Genomic DNA, 18,342 nt, shown 5'->3' on the forward strand with positions numbered 1-18,342 from the left:
CACTGGCCTGACCATACTTCAGTAGCAGTTACATTTCACAGTGCTTGGACAGTGGCGCAGGTTTCTGTAAATAAAGGCATTGATTTGGTTAGCTTTATTGGTAATTGTTTGGATATGGTCATTGAAGGTAAGCTTGTTGTCGATGGTGACCCCTAGATATTTGGCAGATGGAACTTCCTTAATGGGAGAATTTTCAATATAATACGTGTGCAAGATAGGATTGCGTTGGTTTGTTACTCTCAGGAACTCACATTTCAGGATATTGAATGTCATCTTCCATCTGTTGGCCCATTGAGCAAGTAGGTCTAAGTCCTGTTGTAAGCTTAAGCAGTCAGCAATTGATGTTATTCGAAAATACAACAATACGTCATCTGCATACAGTTTGATCTTATTGTGGATGGAAAAAGGTAGGTCGTTAATATAAATCAAAAACAATAGAGGGGCAAGAACCGTGCCTTGAGGTACACCAGAAAGGACCTGGGTGGTATCACTTTTGTGGTTATCTAGAATAATGTATTGTGATCTGTGACTCAGAAATGATTTTAGCCAAAATAGTAGTGATCCTTGTACTCTGTAATGTGCTAGCTTGTGATACAAGAGCGAGTGAGAAACTTTATCAAAAGCCTTACTGAAATCTAGTAGAAGGATGTCGCATTGTCCCCTTTGATTCAGACATTCGGCAAAATCATTCACTGTGGAAATCAATTGAGTTTCACAACTTTTTCTCTTACAAAATCCATGCTGTTCATCACAAAGTGTTTGGTGGTGTTCTAAGTGTTTGGATATGGCAGAATAAACAATGTGTTCTAGAATTTTGGAACAAATACAAGTAAGGGATACTGGTCTGTAATTGCTTGGCTCAGTTTTACTTCCTTTTTAATATATTGGAACGACTGCAGCAGTTCGCCAAATATTTGTTAAGTGACCTTGGTCTAATGATGCTTGGAATACAATTGATAAAACAGAAGCAATCTCGTAAGCAACTTCCTTGAGGAAACGAGCAGGTAAATTGTCTGGTCCACTAGCTTTGTGTGGTTGGATGCTAGTTAGTAATTGGGCCACTCCTTCAACATGGACTGTTAATGGTGATATGCTAGGCAAAGGAATGTCATTTACTTCAGGTAAATGGGAAGTGCTGTTGCATGTGAAAACAGATGAAAAGTAATCAGCCAGCTCAATAGCTTTGTCCTTAGAATCAGTAAACGTAGTTCTTTGGTGGATAAGAGGGCCAATTCCAGTATTATCCTGTTTTCTACTTTTGACTGTTATAAATTATCTTTTTTCCCCTCTGCAATCAATATTTGGAATTCCTTACCCCAACACGTGATTGATTTAACAGAGATTGACCAATTCAAACACAGCCTAGCTGGACTAGTAACTGTTTAATAATTTATCAATGTGTATATCATACAGTACGATAGTAACTGTATAGTAGGGACCACAAAGGAGTAGGCATGGCCCATGAAATAATATCACCCAAAAACCAGCCTCAACCTTCCCTTACGATGATGAGGCAGTATTGGTGAGGTAAAACTATAAGCCCAAACAAGCTTTCAGATTAGCGATTCCGAGAGAATTTTAAAATTGATGGAAACAATTTCTATTTAGTACAGGCTTGTGCAGCACTCCCCAAGGATCTCACAAACATTTAGCTTTAAAAAATCCATCAATGGATGATGGAGTTATAAGCAATTTCATCCTTTAAAATGGTAAAAATTTCTCTGCTTCTTTCCATTGAAAAACTCCCAAAAATGGCACAATTGAACAAATGTTTATAACTCAAGTTTGCAAAAATATTTTCAACTTCTGTTTCCTGATATAAATACCTCAGTACATGGACTATAGTGCAACCATCATTATAAGACCCTGGTCACCTCTGTAGAAGGCCACCTAACAATTGCATGAACTTAGCATATTACAAATGACATAACAACTTGCACTTGGTCTGAATGCTAACACTCTGTACTAGTCACCTTCATCCAAAATACAATGTGCATGCAAATCAAGGACTTGTACTGTTCATTTATAGCTGCTTATACAGTTATTTTTACTGTTACTTTTTAGTTTCTTGATAGCTACCAAAGTGATGCACCAGACAACTTGGTTATTTATGTTGCAAATTTGCTGACTTTTTGCATACTAATAATGAAAACTACAAGGACAAAAATGTTGCACTTGATGTAACTGAAATGTGTTGGGTCGTTTCTTGCAAAGACAACATTACATTTATTGAAAAACAATCTTAGAATTGGCATAAAACACCACACAAACACATTTATAGCAGGAAACTAACATCACCATCGTGTTTCTCGTCCCCAGAAACCCTAGAAGCGATCTAATTGTTTGATCAAACACTCGTACGGCAGCGAATCGATTGTGCCATCTTCCCAATGGAGGATTCACGGAGAAAATTTTATGTAGAAAATTTACGGAATTTCGGAATCGCTATTCAGATCGACCCGAAATGCTTTCAACAAGTTGCTACGGAATTTTAATTTTTTTATTTAACGGAATTTTCTGCTGACTGAGTAACTGACTGACTGATTCCTTCAGACAAGCGTAACTCGATAACGGCTAAGGCTACGGGCTTGATTTTTTCACTGTTCGACGTCGCTTCTACACGACAGGTGCCTTTGGCATACAGCAGTACGTACAATGCATTCTTCATGTACTTACCAGTGTCCTCCTTTGTGTCCTATTCATCTTTGCTGACAGGGAAAGGTGTCTATTTGGCGCGAGCACGTGATGGCTTCTCTTCGAAACGGAAATCGACCGTATTTTCATCATGGCTATTTTGATTGCAGAGGTGCTTTTCAAACGTTACAGTTCTTGATTCGTACTGCTGTGTAACGGGTTGAACATAGCCTACAGCGAAGCGTAATTATATAATGGATACTTCACTTTTCAGACGATAATTAATATGATTGGGTCGCGCGGCACGATTTCTTTCTTTTAGTATGCGTGGATTGTAGAGGTGCTTTTCGAAAAGTTCTTGATTCGAAATGCTGTGTAACGGGTAGAACATAGTTGACAACGAAGCGTAATGGATACTTCACCTTTTAGACGATAATTGATATAGCTGGGGGCGCGGTGCTATTTCAGATGCGTTCACTAGTCATAATAAAATTATTTACAAAACAGTTACAAACAAGTACACGAAAAAATTTGGAATTTTCAACTAGAGTAGGGACCATAGCACATCGATAAAAAGTACTGAAACAAGTTGGAGTAGTCCATGATATTAAGTCACTGTGTGTATATAAGTAAGTAAGTAAGTAGGCAAATAAGTAATGTAATGTAATGTACTTTCGCGGCTGTTGGTACATGTTACCAACAGACCTTTGGCGTGTTTACACCATAAAGCAATAATAAATAAATAAATAAAACAATAAGAAGTGTTATAGCTATCCCTACTGTGCATTTCCTTTATGGTATCCTGAGCATGCAGTTTTCTCAATTAATGACATAAGATAAAACAGTACATAATAAGGCCACTCCAAATAAATTCTCCGTTTCCCGTCCACCGCCCGCATCTGGTTACTGCCAGCTCTAAATATTTCATTATTCCGTATTCTTCCATTATTTTCCGGTTACTCTTGCATACTGACATAGTTATATATTCGTTACCCGGGATATGAAACGGAGTACTTCGCTTTTGACACTCCGCGTTGTTAACGCGCTTAATTATGGTAACACGCATGTAATGGGAAGAACGTAAGACTGGCTAAAAGAAGTATCTGAAGGTGAGCTAGTGTATAAAATCATTAAGTTAAATTGTGTATTTGCAGCCTAACTGGAGTTAAGCGTCTTCTCTAGTGATCCAGAACAAGATCCAGAAGGGTGGGATGCCATAGTCTCGCGTGGCCATGTTAGGCGTAATCTGTGAATTTGCGCAGTTTATAAATTGCGTTGCGAATTTGGTGAATTCATAAAATGCGCAAAAATTTATAAATTGCGCAGGTGTCGTACTTGCCGTATTGACATATGGCAAGGGGCAACGCGAGATGCGACACATTACAGTTGTATCGGTTGCCGACCTACTGTCGTTCCAAGTGTTGGATCACTAGATTTCCTCGTGGCAGCATAGATAATGTATGTCACATGGATTGGAAACGCCCGTATTATTTACATAGTGACGTCATGGGCTATCCTTGTTTCGCTGCATGCGCGTAAACTTTATGGCCTCGACAGGCGGAAGATTTCGCTGTACCTGTAACCAGCAAATTAGTGTTTGTTGTTTACAGCTAGGTTAGTTACCACCTACACTAATTGGAGGCTGGACTGGGTAGGGACGCTGGAGAGCAGTAAACAATAGCGTAAGAAAATTCAGGTTCAAAGGTGAAATATGGTGTTTCAAAACGGTTGTGCAAATTTCCTGAAAAAAACAGAAAGTGTATCATTGTTTCTTTGCTGCTGTTTACACCACTTGTAGCAGGCAGAGTGTAATAGGCTAGCTAGATATTCACTGCTTCGCTGTGTATTTCCACTGCTTCGATAAAACTTCAGAAAACAGGCACTACTTTGTGCTATTGTTTAGCTCAAGCTGAGCAGTACTGTAGCTTAAAATTTATTTCAATGTATCATACATTTCTTTGGTTGTGTAAATGCGGTGACGAGAAGTTGGCTAATAGTACTGCTGTTGAATTATTAGCTAGTGCGTACCCACAGACACGCTGTGTTCTTGTTCAGTACACAACGCAACACAATAAACAAGTTAAAAGGAATGTCCACGCCTTCGAACCGGCCTTCAAACAAGCCAGAGAAAGCCAAACAGCCACTCAACAAGTTTCCCAATGTATTGGCGCACCGTAACTAGGATAGGAAAATAATTTAACGGGCGTTTCCAATCCATTAGGAACGCATACATTATCTATGGTGGCAGTGTATGCGAGGTGTGAGTTTCGAATCACTATGAGTCTTGCTATGAGTTTAGCCTCGGAGATACGTCGGAAAGGCCAAGGATCACGCACAGAGAGCTTCTGTGGAGGAAAATATCTTGATCCCAATCACACCTCCAAAAGCAAAACAGTCCACCTTTTCATGACTAGCATTACCAGTGGAACCATACCATCTGAATGGAAGTTGCACAAAATTACAGCTGTACCAAAGTCTGGTGACAAAACCTCAGTTAAAAACTATCGTCCCATTTCACTTCTTTGCATTACATCCAAAGTTTTAGAAAGACTAATTTATGATAAGATAATTAACTCAGTTTCTAATTGTATCACACAATATCAATTTGGGTTCCAAAAGAATTCTTCAACCTTGCACCAACTACTTATCTATTTTATTATTATAATAATTGCAGGACTCTGAAAGAGTATACGTGCAATATAGTATGTAGTTAAGTTAAGTAGTTAATTAAGTATAAAAAGAATTATAAATTATAAATTATAATTTGTTTAAGAAATCAGTAGCAGATCTACGGAATGCTTCAAAGGAATCCAAATTAACAACTGAGTCAGGTGAACTATTCCACAATCTGACAGTAGCTGGGAAGAAACTGAATTTGTGTATATCAATTCTTGAAAAAGGTGTTTGATATCTTCTATTGTGCCCTCTAGTAACAGTGTCGATGAGAGATATCTCATAGGGTAGTTCTAGTGCGACAGAACCTTGCAATATCTTATAAAACATCATCAGTCTACTTACTTGTCTTCTAACTTCCAAGCTACACCATTTAAGCTCATTCAGGATACTGGTAACACTACTTGAAAAATCATAATCAGACACCACAAATCTGGCAGCACGTCACTGAACACTTTCAAGCTTCTCAAAGTTAGTCTTAGTATATGGTGCCCAAACTATTGATGCGTATTCTAGTATTGGTTTCACATACAAGAAATAGGCTTGGCTTCGTATTTGAGAATTACAATGATATAGATTACGCTTAAGAAGCGCCAATACACTATTAGCTTTTCTGCAAATAGTGGTAATATGCTTGTTAAAGTTCATCTTAGAGTCCAATATCACACCAAGGTATTTTGCATGACTAACCATTCTTAGTTGATTATTGTACAGGAAACAGCTTGTGGGTTTTGGATTACTTAAAGTAACTTGTAATACTTCACATTTATCTGTGTTAAATGTCATCATCCATTTATTAGCCCACTCTTCAATTCGTAACAAATCCTCCTGTAAGAAACGACTATCATCTGTAGTATGTATTGGTCTATAGAGCAGACAATCATCAGTCCGAGGACAGTGCCCTGGGGCACTCCACTAATAACATCGATGGGTGATGATTGAGAACCATTACAAGTAACATATTGAGTGCGGCTGCTCAAAAAGGATGAAGTCCATTCTAAGATCTCATGACGTATTCCATAATGCTGCAGCTTATGTAAGAGATAACGATGTAACACCTTATCAAATGCCTTAGATAGGTCAAGTAAGATGGCATCAGTTTGAGTTTTCTGGTTAAGGTTTGACACTAAGTCATGAACTGTGTGTAACAATTGTAGCTCAGTAGAGTGTTTGGCACAAAAACCGTATTGACACTTTGAGAGTATATTCAGACTATTCAGATGTTCCATAATATTAGTGTGTACTATTTGTTCCAGAGTTTTGCAACACACAGATGTTAATGAAACTGGCCTATAGTTTGTAGGGTTACTACGATTGCCCTTCTTAAATATAGGGGCCACAGAGGCTATTTTCCAGTTGTGTGGAATCTCTCCTTGTTTCAATGATGAATTAAACAGCAATGTTAAACTAGGAGATAATTCAAATGCCATCTCTTTCAATAGCTTGGGAGGGATACCATCTGGACCTGTAGCCTTGAAAGGATCGACTTGTGTCAATAGGGTATATACTTCTTCAATAGATGTTTCAAATAATGGAAGATCAGGGTATGGGCTAGGACCCAGGTGTGGAGCTGGTGAATCATTATCATGAGTAAACACTGAGGCAAAATGTTTATTTAATACTTCTGCTTTATCCAAATTATCAGTATATGTAACCCCTTCGCTCTGTAACATAGGCACACCACAATTATCTTTACGGAGAGATTTAATGTAACGGAAAAAATTCTTCTTTCTTCCACTTCTAAATGGGTTAAACAGTGATCGAGTCATGTAAGAATTACGTGCATTTCTGCATTCTCTCTGCATCTCCTTTTTAAATGATTTATAATGTAGCCAGCCAGCTAATAACATCAAAAGATGAAATAGATACTATATACATTGATTTTCGAAAAGCTTTCGATAGTGTGCCGCATAATGAACTCCTAGTTAAACTTTGGAACATGGGAATCACTGGCACCCTATGGAATTGGTTTAGTTTCTATCTACACAATAGAACCCAATGTGTTTCTGTGGGCAACCACCTATCCGGCACTTTGCTTGTTATCTCCGGCGTGCCACAGGGGAGTATTCTGGGTCCTTTGCTCTTTTTAATATTTATCAATGACCTCCCATCAATTGTCACATCAGATCTATTTGAGTTTGCTGACAATACAAAATTATTCAGACAAATCACATCAACATTAGACATTGAGCATCTCCAAGAAGACATCAATTCATTATTCAACTGGTCCATCAACAACTTTCTCTCATTTAACCTTTCAAAGTTTGCGTTTATGAGCTACCATCGCAAATTCAACTCTACATATCATGTCAACGGTCATTTAATTGATGAATCCTCCAGCTGTAAAGACCTTGGGATTATTTTTACTAATTCGCTAACATGGCAAGCACACTATGAAATGATTTCTTCTAATACCTATAAATCTCTTGGCTTATTGCGTATGGTCTTCAAGGACTCCAATTGTCCCCAGGCCAGAAAATCTTTGTATATCACTCTAGTTAGATCAAAACTACAGTAACTGTATTGCTCCCCACTGTGGAGGCCATACCTGTTAAAAGACATTGAATCACTTGAGAAAGTCCAACGAAGAGCCACTAAATTCATATTATCAAACTATCAATCAGACTATAAAACAAGGCTAATACAAACTGGTATGTTGCCACTAATGTACATTTACGAAATTGCCGACATATTATTCTTCATCAAATCCATCAAAAATCCATCAGACAAATTTGACATCTTGAACTATACCAACTTTACTACAGGTTCAACAAGATCTGCTGGCACAAAGTTATACCCCAAGACAGCTCATATCAACCCTATCATGAACTCATATTTTTATCGTTTACCAAGATTATGGAACTCTTTACCAATAATTGACCTATCTCAATCACTAGATGTAATCAAACCAAAGTTGAAAGCATTTTTATGGAATCATTTTTTAGCTAACTTTGATAATACCCCCTGTACTTTTCATTACCTGTGTCCTTGTACCCGCTGCTCCAAGACTCCTGCACCAACCAATTATAATTATTTGTAATTATTATATATGTATGCATGTATAGTTTTTGTAGTTAAGTAATTAGTGCTCTAGGCTACCAGTGCAGGACACTGGTAGTCCTTCAGAATTGTATGTCTCTGTAATCACTATAGCCTCTACTGTATGTAATTCCAATTCTGTAAAGCAATTATTAAATTAAATTAAATTAAAGTAACTTAATGGAGGAGAAGGTGCAGAAGATAACAGACATTTTGAATGGAGTGGAAAGAAGTGATATTCATTGCTGAAACAAACTGGAAGCCGGTTTGTTTTGTTAACCCAGAGCTCATGCAGTGAAGTTCAGGAAGATGTTCTATATTTGCCTTGCCAAGCAAAGGGTAAGAAACTAAACCTGCTTTGTTTGTGCCTGCCCTTCACAAAATTCTGTAATTACAGAATGAGAATGACAAAACTGTTTTAGGCCACCATCGTTTAGTTGCAACAGTTGAGAATTTGTGACGTAATAGAGTATGTGCATCAACTGAAAATGGACATTTAGACTACAAGAAAATACTTGCAGAGGTATGGAAGTATAGTGAATTACGTATGCTATCATATTCTCAAGCATCACAAAAATTTATAGCCATTAGTCATAAGACCTGGACATTGTGGAGATGGGTGGTTAATTATATAGCAATACTGAACAGGTAATCAAGCTCCCAAGTTTGTAATAATGCCAAGCTGTAGTGAAGGACAAGTCAGGCTGGATTTTAGCTGATATTTTTGCAAGAGACCAAACCTTTGTGATACCCATAGACATAGCAACCAGCTATCAATTTATGGAGCCTGCCTATCAATTTTCTGATATATTAGTTTGGAAAAAGATTTATAGAACAGTCATTTGTTCTAATAGAGCAGTCAGTAAGTGATCATAGAAGAAATCTGTAGGGGCATGCCTCCAGACCCCCTAGCTATGTGTGTATTTTCACACAGTACTTCGCTTTACAACTACCTGGAACAGATCCCCTGATTTCTTCACTGTTCAACGTCGCTTGGTATCTTAATTTGGCATACCGCAGTACTTATAATGCAAACATCATGGACCTACTTGAGTCTTCTTTTATGTACCTTTGCTGACAGTGGAAGATGTTGATTTGTGGTAGCTATAGCTTCACATAATGGCTTCCCTACACGTGTAACAGAAGTTATCTGTATTTTCTGTTACTGTAGTGACTGGAATGGTTCCAGAGGAGCTTAATTCCCATGCAATGCTGTGTAACTGGCTGAACATGGCTGAAAACAAAGTGTAGTGGCCTAATTATTGTTGGGGGTACGTTCAGATGAATACATGAAGTCTGGCACCTGTTTTCAGTTAACTGTGACTATTTGACTTACTCTGTTTGTGCAGACTACCCACTGAGTGAAACTCAACTGTCCTTTGTTTAAAATGAAATACATTGAAATAAGTTAGACTATGCCACAAAAATTATAACTATACATCTATTAAATTGCTTCAGCAAACAGTTCAATATACATCATCACATTCTGTGTACCCAATTGTACTATTAAGTAAACATATACACGTTTGTATATATCTATATTTTTCTAACCTTCTTGGTGAATAGTTGGATTTCTTGGTGAATCAGTGAATTTTTTTCATAGTCTGTTGTATATTCTGATGAGTTAAGATGTGTCATGCACATGCATTATTAACAGATAACGTTTGTTTATTTAGAATCACTTGATTATTATTGTCATTCTTGTGGAATGAGTAGTTTGGATGATGATATGACTGACATGGTGAGGTCTAGTTATGCAAACAAATTTGTATTTGTGTGTGGATTCCATAGGTCAGGTGCAATAGTTGCTCATCAGGGGTATGGTACCATGAATGGTGTCTACGAAGACATGTGGTTACACCAGGCAAGATGAAAGTGGATATAACTTTTCTAGGTCTTGCTGCTCATCAAAATTGATCAAATAGAGTTGTGCCTTTGTAACTTATGTATTGGAGTATACTTAGCTACATGTGTAACACAGCATACCTGATTCCAAACACAATATGTTTGCACTAATAGCTGTATGAGGTGACATTATGTAACTGTGTATTGTGTTACATCTGCATGCATGGCATAATTTGAGATTGAAACTATAAGTATGTGTATCATGTAAACCAGGGGCGTAGCCAGCCAATATTTGATGGTTGGGCCATAGATTATCTATGATTGGGCATAACATCAACTTAACTACACACACACAAGAAACGCGCTCACTTTCATGTGAGACATTATCAAAGAAAAATATTAAAAAGTGTATGCACACAAGGCCTACAGCTACCTATACTATAGTGTAAATAAATGCTGCTTGCATGCATGCAAATATTTACTAGCTATACAGGGGCGGATCTAGGATTTATAAAAGGGGGGGGCTAACTCAAGGTACTAATCTCTTGGGTAGAGATGTGCGAAGCACACTTCCCAGCATGCTTTGCATGCTGGAACTAGGGGGTCTGGGGGCATGCCCCCCCAGGAAAATTTTGAAAAATAGATGCTAAAATACTGCAATTTGGAGACATTTTCACATAAAATTCATAATGTTTTCTGCCTGTAGATATTTTATATACTGCCTTTAGATTATAGGTATGGCTCTCTGCAAAAGCATTTTGCTAATGGAAAAGTTTGGGTAGGTACAGACAACCAAGTACATGATGCACCCCTCTCACAATTGCACAACACTGAATAGGTGCATGTTAGAATAATAATGTTGAAAGTGGAAAATTTTGAAATTTGAGATTGAATCTGAGAGCATTTTCAATGGAAATTGTGTACCTGAATTAAGTATTGCCATACATATAAACTACACAAGTAGATGAATGAAGTACTTTAAACAGACCAATGCACTTCATTGTATGTATAGGTGCAGGCAGATTTGGAAAAATTCCATAACAGAACCAACTACATGTTTCGAGTGAATGTTCTATTAGAGTAGTTAGCTGACTGCTCTATTAGAGTATCTCGATCTTGTACACCTCCAATGCTGATCCGGGTCCTTGTTACATAAACTTTAGCATAAATCCACTGATAATACCTTTGAAAGATGTTTATAAGGTGGTTTTATGAGTATTTGTATTATTAGTGATCATTTAATTATGCTAAGACAAAACTTCATTATAATGCTCAGCATATTGAGCAAGTAAAGCCTAAATATGAAGGGGGGGGCTTCAGCCCCCAAAGCCCCCCCCCTGGATCCGCCCCTGCTATATGCTATCTATTAAACTTGTAGGGCAGGCATCCACCGACGATCGCCGTAGCTGAGTATCACGTGACATCAAACTGCTGAACCTACAAGAACCAACAATGTAAACAGTTCATCACATATTTACCACAATCAACTGGCAGTATAGTTTACAGACCAACCACCACAGCGATATGAAATGCTTTTTCAATTAAACGCCATATGGTCCCAAATGAAGGCCGGGGGCGCTAATTTATGAACTATAGCACAAATATCAGCATGCCAAGAAAGCTTCGTCCCAGACTTACAGCAGCCAATGTACATTTTGCATGAATCTGGTGTAAACCACAACTCGGTTAATCAGTACAATTTGTGCACGTGACGCTTTATAATGACTTGACCTTTTCTCCATTTCCAGCTCCACTTGCATATGCTATTATTGTTATCTAGAAGAGTCACGTTTCCTGTTTTCTTTCATCAGCAGTAAGGTAGGCTATACGGTACTTTCCTTATCAAAAGAATACGGTTGACAAATCCACTGAAACGAAATCTTTTGCTGCCAGCACCATCCACACTGAATCCTACTGACGATTATCACTCACTGTGACTTAGAGATACAGTACCACGACTGTAGTGTACCACGCTTTGACTCCAATTTAAATTTCGAATTTAAACCGCGCCAAGGAGCGTGGCACGTGCGTCTTTTATAGGGACTTCCCAAGGGATTATCCGCGTAATGGATCACGTGATATGCCATCTCGATCTTTTCTGAGGTCATGGTTCAAGAAATGAAGTACATGTTTACGCTTTACAGTATCAAAGTAGGATGGTTTTGTGTGCTGCTGTGAATCCTCGCGTGAATCTTAAGCTACTTGTGATGGTTGGGCAAAAGTTTGTGATGGTTGGGCAAGAAACTGTGATGATTGGGCAAATTCCCGTTCATGCCCACCCTTGGCTACGCCACTGTAACGAAATGAAATTGGTACACAAAAATAGGTTGTAGCAGCGGCCCGTCAGTTTCTTACTAATTGCGTAGAAACGTCGAAACAAGGCCGAATTGACCGCTTCTTTTCAGTAACACGGTCTTTTCTCACTTTTAAACGAACAAACAACGAAGTAGGGTTAACAGTTTCGTATTATCGCTGACCTAGAACGTGGAGCGCATAGAAATAATTAACAACGAGGATTGGAAATTTGGAATGTATTGTTGCTATTGGAGAGCGCCGCTACGTTTCATATCCCGACGAATAGGCTCAGTAAAAGCATAGATAATAGAGTATCGCGGATTGCACATCCGTGGTCACCAAAGTCTATGATGTCACGTGAAAATGGGCCGATTTGAATGGAATTGCTCACTTTTGATTGGCTATTTAGTCAAATCCAAAAAAATATTAGGACTACGGATACGCAAACCGCGATACAGTCTACAGCGGATTTCTCTTGCGTTCGAATTTTGCGTAGCCCGTATTGTGCGCTTTGAAAGTGAGGGCACGTGCACAATACGGAATACGAAGATTCGAACGCAAGAGAAATCCGCTGTATTTCAGGTTGGTTGTCCACGTAAGCCAAATGCAAAATATCACGTGAATAGAAATAACCAATGAAATTTCACGCCAGGCGGACGGCGCTAGTTTAAACTGAAGACTACTGATCTCATTGGCTACTTTCAAGCACGGGACTTTTAACACTTCGTTTTCTCTAGTCAACTAACCGGAAATAGACTGTACATAAAGCTACCTTGAAACAGTGTCAGCTCACATGTCAGCAGTGCTATCAAGTCAGCACAAACTTCACGTTTGTGTTATTTTTGCAACTACAAAGGAAGGAATAAGCTTTTAAGCATGCTTTTATGCAGCCTTTTTGGCTGTGCCAGACAAATAATGGCTTGAAAGGCTAGCCAATTTTATAATTGAATAATGGAAATGGACCGCCCGCCCGCATACAAATATGCCTGAGTCCAGGACGGGAAACAGAGAATTTATTTGGAGTGACCTATACAAAAACAAATCTTAAATATGGGCCTCAGCGACCTGCACAGCAATCGGTACCTCAGCAATGGGACAGCGAAAACTGGACCTGGCACCGCGAATGCACCTAATTGCAGACCTCAACAAAGAGAAGCTCAATTTACATCTCAGCCATCCCATCACTATTCCATACAGGTTTTTGCAATTGAATTCGGCGACTTTGCAATTAAATTCGTCCTGTTTGCAATTGAGTTCGTCACTTTTACTATTGAATTAGCCCCGTTTGCAATTGAATTCGTCGGTTTTGCAACTGAATTTATCCCGCTTGCAATTGAATTCGTTGGTTTTGCAATAGAATTCGTCGGTATTGCAGTTAAATTCGTCCGTAACAAGAATGGCAGCTGGAGAAAACACGAAAACATGGTGTAGAAAAAAAAGCAGCTACTACAAGAACTTGTCCAAGTGCAACAGTAATAAACAACTCTTTGTAAGGCAATAATTCTTCCTCTACAGCCTATCCAGCAACATTCCAAACTCTACTACGCCATTCGTGATGGGTGTGGTCACTCGCGAGCAAGCTAATTAAATTGTTAGACTGGACAGCTATCAGCTTCGCGTATTACCAGCTCCAATTATAGGGTCCGCAACGCGAAAAATTGATATCCTCCAATCAACTACCTAACTATTGTCATGTGTTAGGCTAAGTGTAACTTACATAACACCAGCGTGGCAGCCAAGTTTGTCACTTTCCTCTGGTAGAAAACTGTACAGATGTCTTAAAATCACGTGATTTTTCGTTGCAGCGGTCCGTAGGGTTCTTCGTATGCCACGATATTCACTCTCAACATGGTTCAAGTAGTTTATCATCAACTCAAAGTATTGATAGTTTGATTTTATTGGTCAGTTTCTGGTGGCAGCACGATCTGTGCAGCTTTTTGGCAACAGACAAAATGTTTCTTCCTCTGGAGCACAGGACAAGCAGAGCAGCAACTGCGCCGTGGGTCAGCAATGACCAGGACTAGGTAAAGTACCTGCATGTGGAGTATGATTATAATTTAAGCTTGTTAGCCATCTGGCTGAGCCATCTATATATTGAAATTCGGCCAAAATGATGAGATTTTTGCAAACAAATACCAGAATGGTTGATACATCAGTGAGACAGTCTCCAACAGCAAGGATACGAAACTTATAAACACCTAACAATACGACTATCTCGCCCAGTAAACGCATAGAGCAATCCAATGCATGAAATATGCACTCACGTGATCAAAATTTAAATCGCGGAGATACCCATGAAATCGCTTTCATTCCTGAATAGGAATCATGCAGTGTGCTCCTTTTGTAAATATTTCTGCTAATTGTTTGCTCAGGCGTGGTCTGGGCCAGTACAGGTGTGTGTTATGCTGTGATAGCATCATAGGGAAAGTTTTGGACTGGTGGGCTAATCGAGATGCTGAACGTAATGCACACAAACTGATTGTCACTTGATTTCAAGTGATTTTAAGGTCATTGGAATAGATTATGGTTGTATTCTTCGAGTTTGAATATCGATCACGTGAGTGCTTATTTCATGCATTGGATTGCTCTATGCGTTTATTGGGCGAGATAGCCGTATTGTTAGGTGTTTATAAGCTTCGTATCCTTCATATCCAACAATTAAGCGACTTTTAATAAAAAAAATTTTATTGGCAAGATACACGCGTCTACACTGGAAGCAGGTTTTCAAGGCTCTGTTATGGATCGTCAGATAACTTTTAAACCCTTTCCAGGTTCTAGCAGGAATGGCCAGCATGACATCTACTTTCACGTAAAATGTAACAGCTTAATACGGCCTTCTTCATGGTACAAAGTAGGGGGTTTAACATTACACATAGAACCATTGGCCATGAAAATATTGGCTCACCTCAACAATCCAGGCGCGAACTTTTTAACGATTCCAGGTTATACCAGGCTAGATCTATCCTTTCTTGAATACTTCAGCTAGCTATACCGTTCGTGACGAACGTTTTACACGGTACAAATAATTTTATAAAAATCACTATCTCAATCCAATAGTCGCATACCCTGGCTGAGCACTGATTATTAATGACGCGCGCGCTATATTGCGTGGGCGAGTTGCAATGGAGAAGTATTACGTTCTTGAATGTTTAATTCATCAACTTTTCAATGGTCAATAGTCCTTGTACATCATGCTAATAACTTTTTTAGATCACGTGATACATCTTTGTATTTTGTACATGTAATCAAATAAATATTTTGAAAAATGGTCATTATAAAAATTTCAAGTTACTTGTTTGGCAGTTCTCCAACGTATAAACCTGTGGAAAAACAGTCACATTTAAATTGGTGAATTTAAAAAATCTTTATCACGCACACACTACACACACACACACTACACACACACTACACACACACACACACACACACACACACACACACACACACTACACACACACACTTCACTACATATTCACATAAAAATAAAACACTACAAGGTATGGTAATGGTTGTTTACATTGGTTAATTTTGTGGTGTGCCACATATAGCAACAAGGGAAATGTGTATCTGTGATCAAGAATTTAATTTAGTTTGTAATATCAATCTTTGTCAACTAGAGATGAACTGGCTATTGGTAAAAAGTGAGGGTAGCCAATGCCTTGGGAATCTTGTATGCTATGTGAGAAATCCAATCAGAAATACACAAATATATTAGAAACCAAATCCTAAATCCAAAATCATGTAAAAATAATGGAGAAAGTGAGTTTAACAAAGTAGACAATGATCGATCATGAATAACTAGAACAAGATGTAGATCAACAACGGTACAGGTAGTTACTAGTTAGCAATATCACTAAATACTTTTAAAAATACATAAGATTGGGAGTCTCGTACACGCCAGTTGGGTGCTTTGCGTGGGCGTTGGCAACCCCTCTGGTACACCATTTCTGTGTTTTGCGTGGGCGTTGGCTACCCCTCGGGAAAAATAAAATAATGAAAGACTATACAGAAGCTGATCTGTACAGAAGATGAGCCCTGCACAGCTACGTGGGCTTCTTTTTACAAAGCATACACTCACCTTATTTGCACATTGCCCAATCATCATCATGGACGCTTCCACCTCCCACCGTGCACTAAAGTAATAGAAACAAACAAACATCATTAAATAATATAAGCATTAATATTATTATAGCATAACACAGCAGCACAATATTACAGCATGATAAACAAACCAAAGTATTTATACAGAAAACTATGTCATAGACATTTAATCGTCTTTGAGCAAGGCCATTTTAACGAAGGTGCAAATTGGGCGTGGGCGTGGGCGGGCAATTCATTACATTCTTTTCGCCGTTTATAACTATCACTGGCAAACTAATGCATATACTATATCAAAGAACGTATATATTTAAACAGTTGTATGATACTTATAGACTGTTTTTTCACTGTCAACCACTTCTTGCGCGTGGGCGGCCCACCACCCCTCCCCTCCGCACCCTCCCACCCCGTATATGATATACGTGCTATACAGCTGAGCATATAAAAGTTGCTAAAATTAACAGGTTTTGTAGAATCAGTTTTATTTTTAAAATTCTAATTGAACAAACAGTACATTTTCATACTGTAGCTGAATGACATTAAAATACATTGAATTGTCTGATATGTGCTGTTGGAGACTGTCTCACTGATGTATCAATCATTCTGGTATTTGTTTGCAAAAATCGCGTCATTTTGGCCGAATTTCAGCATATAGATGGCTCAGCCAGATGGCTAACAAGCTTCAATTATAACCATACTCCGTATGCAGGTACTTTACCTAGTTCTGGTCATTGCTGACCCACGGCGCAGTTGCTGCTCTGCTTGTCCTGTGCTCCAGAGCAAGAAACATTTTGTCTGTTGCCAAAAAGCTGCACAGATCGTGCTGCCACCAGAAACTGACCAATAAAATCAAACCACCAATACTTTGAGTTGATGATAGACTACTTGAACAATTTTGAGAGTAAATATCGTGGCATACGAAGAACCCTACTAACCGCTGCAACGAAAAATCACGTAATTTTAAGACATTTGTATCGTTTTCTACCAGAAGAAAGTGACAAACTTGGCTGCCACGCTGGTGTTATTTAAGTTACACTTAGCCTAACACATGACAATAGTTGGGTAGTTGATTGGAGGATATCGATTTTTCGCATTGCGGACCCTACCAATTACCTTCTATAGTGTCTCAAGTGTAACTCTCCATGGCGTAAATAGTTCATCTCTTAATGAACGGTTGGTTTCTTGGAGCCGTTTCGTTTATGACGAATTGTAATGCAAGCGCGACGAATTCTATTGCAAAACCGACGAATTCAACTGCAAAACCGACGAATTCAATTGCAAAACCGACTAATTTAATTGCAAACAGGACGAATTCTATTGCAAAACGGACGAATTCAATTACAAACGGGACGAATTCAATCGCAAAGGCGACGAATCAATTGCAAAAACCTGTAAGAAAGACTGCTTTGTACTCAAAAGGTTGGCCAATGCACAGTAGGGATATAACACTTCTTATTGTTTTACAGTGATTTAATATCATGGACTACTCCAACTTGTTTCAGTACTTTTTATCCATGTGCTATAGTCCCTACTCTAGTTAAAAATTCCAATTTTTTGTGTACTTGTATATAATATTATAGTCTTGTGTAGTAAATATTGTATAATTATATAACTTTGTTTTTCTTTTGTGATTGACAGTAGTAATTGTACCCTTTTTTGTGCACCATACTCTTTTGAGGTCTTACAACAATCCGGCAATAATAATAATATATATATAAATTTCTCAATAGAGGTAATTTCTTTGATGTGGTTAGATAT

The 18,342-nt window shown here is 38.4% G+C and overlaps 1 long non-coding RNA gene across 1 annotated transcript; it reads right to left on the minus strand.

The window, feature by feature from the left end:
- Nucleotides 1-15,784: 15,784 nt before the first annotated feature.
- Nucleotides 15,785-16,968, minus strand: LOC136266906 (uncharacterized). The gene is made up of 3 exons (XR_010706360.1): nucleotides 16,719-16,968; nucleotides 16,565-16,619; nucleotides 15,785-15,806 (listed from the first exon to the last, which is right to left on the minus strand). It is a non-coding gene; the product is annotated as an uncharacterized lncRNA (long non-coding RNA).
- Between the last annotated feature and the right edge of the window lie 1,374 nt (nucleotides 16,969-18,342).

Source organism: Dysidea avara, chromosome 9 (genome assembly GCF_963678975.1).
Source record: "Dysidea avara chromosome 9, odDysAvar1.4, whole genome shotgun sequence".
In the NCBI taxonomy this organism is placed as follows: domain Eukaryota; kingdom Metazoa; phylum Porifera; class Demospongiae; order Dictyoceratida; family Dysideidae; genus Dysidea; species Dysidea avara.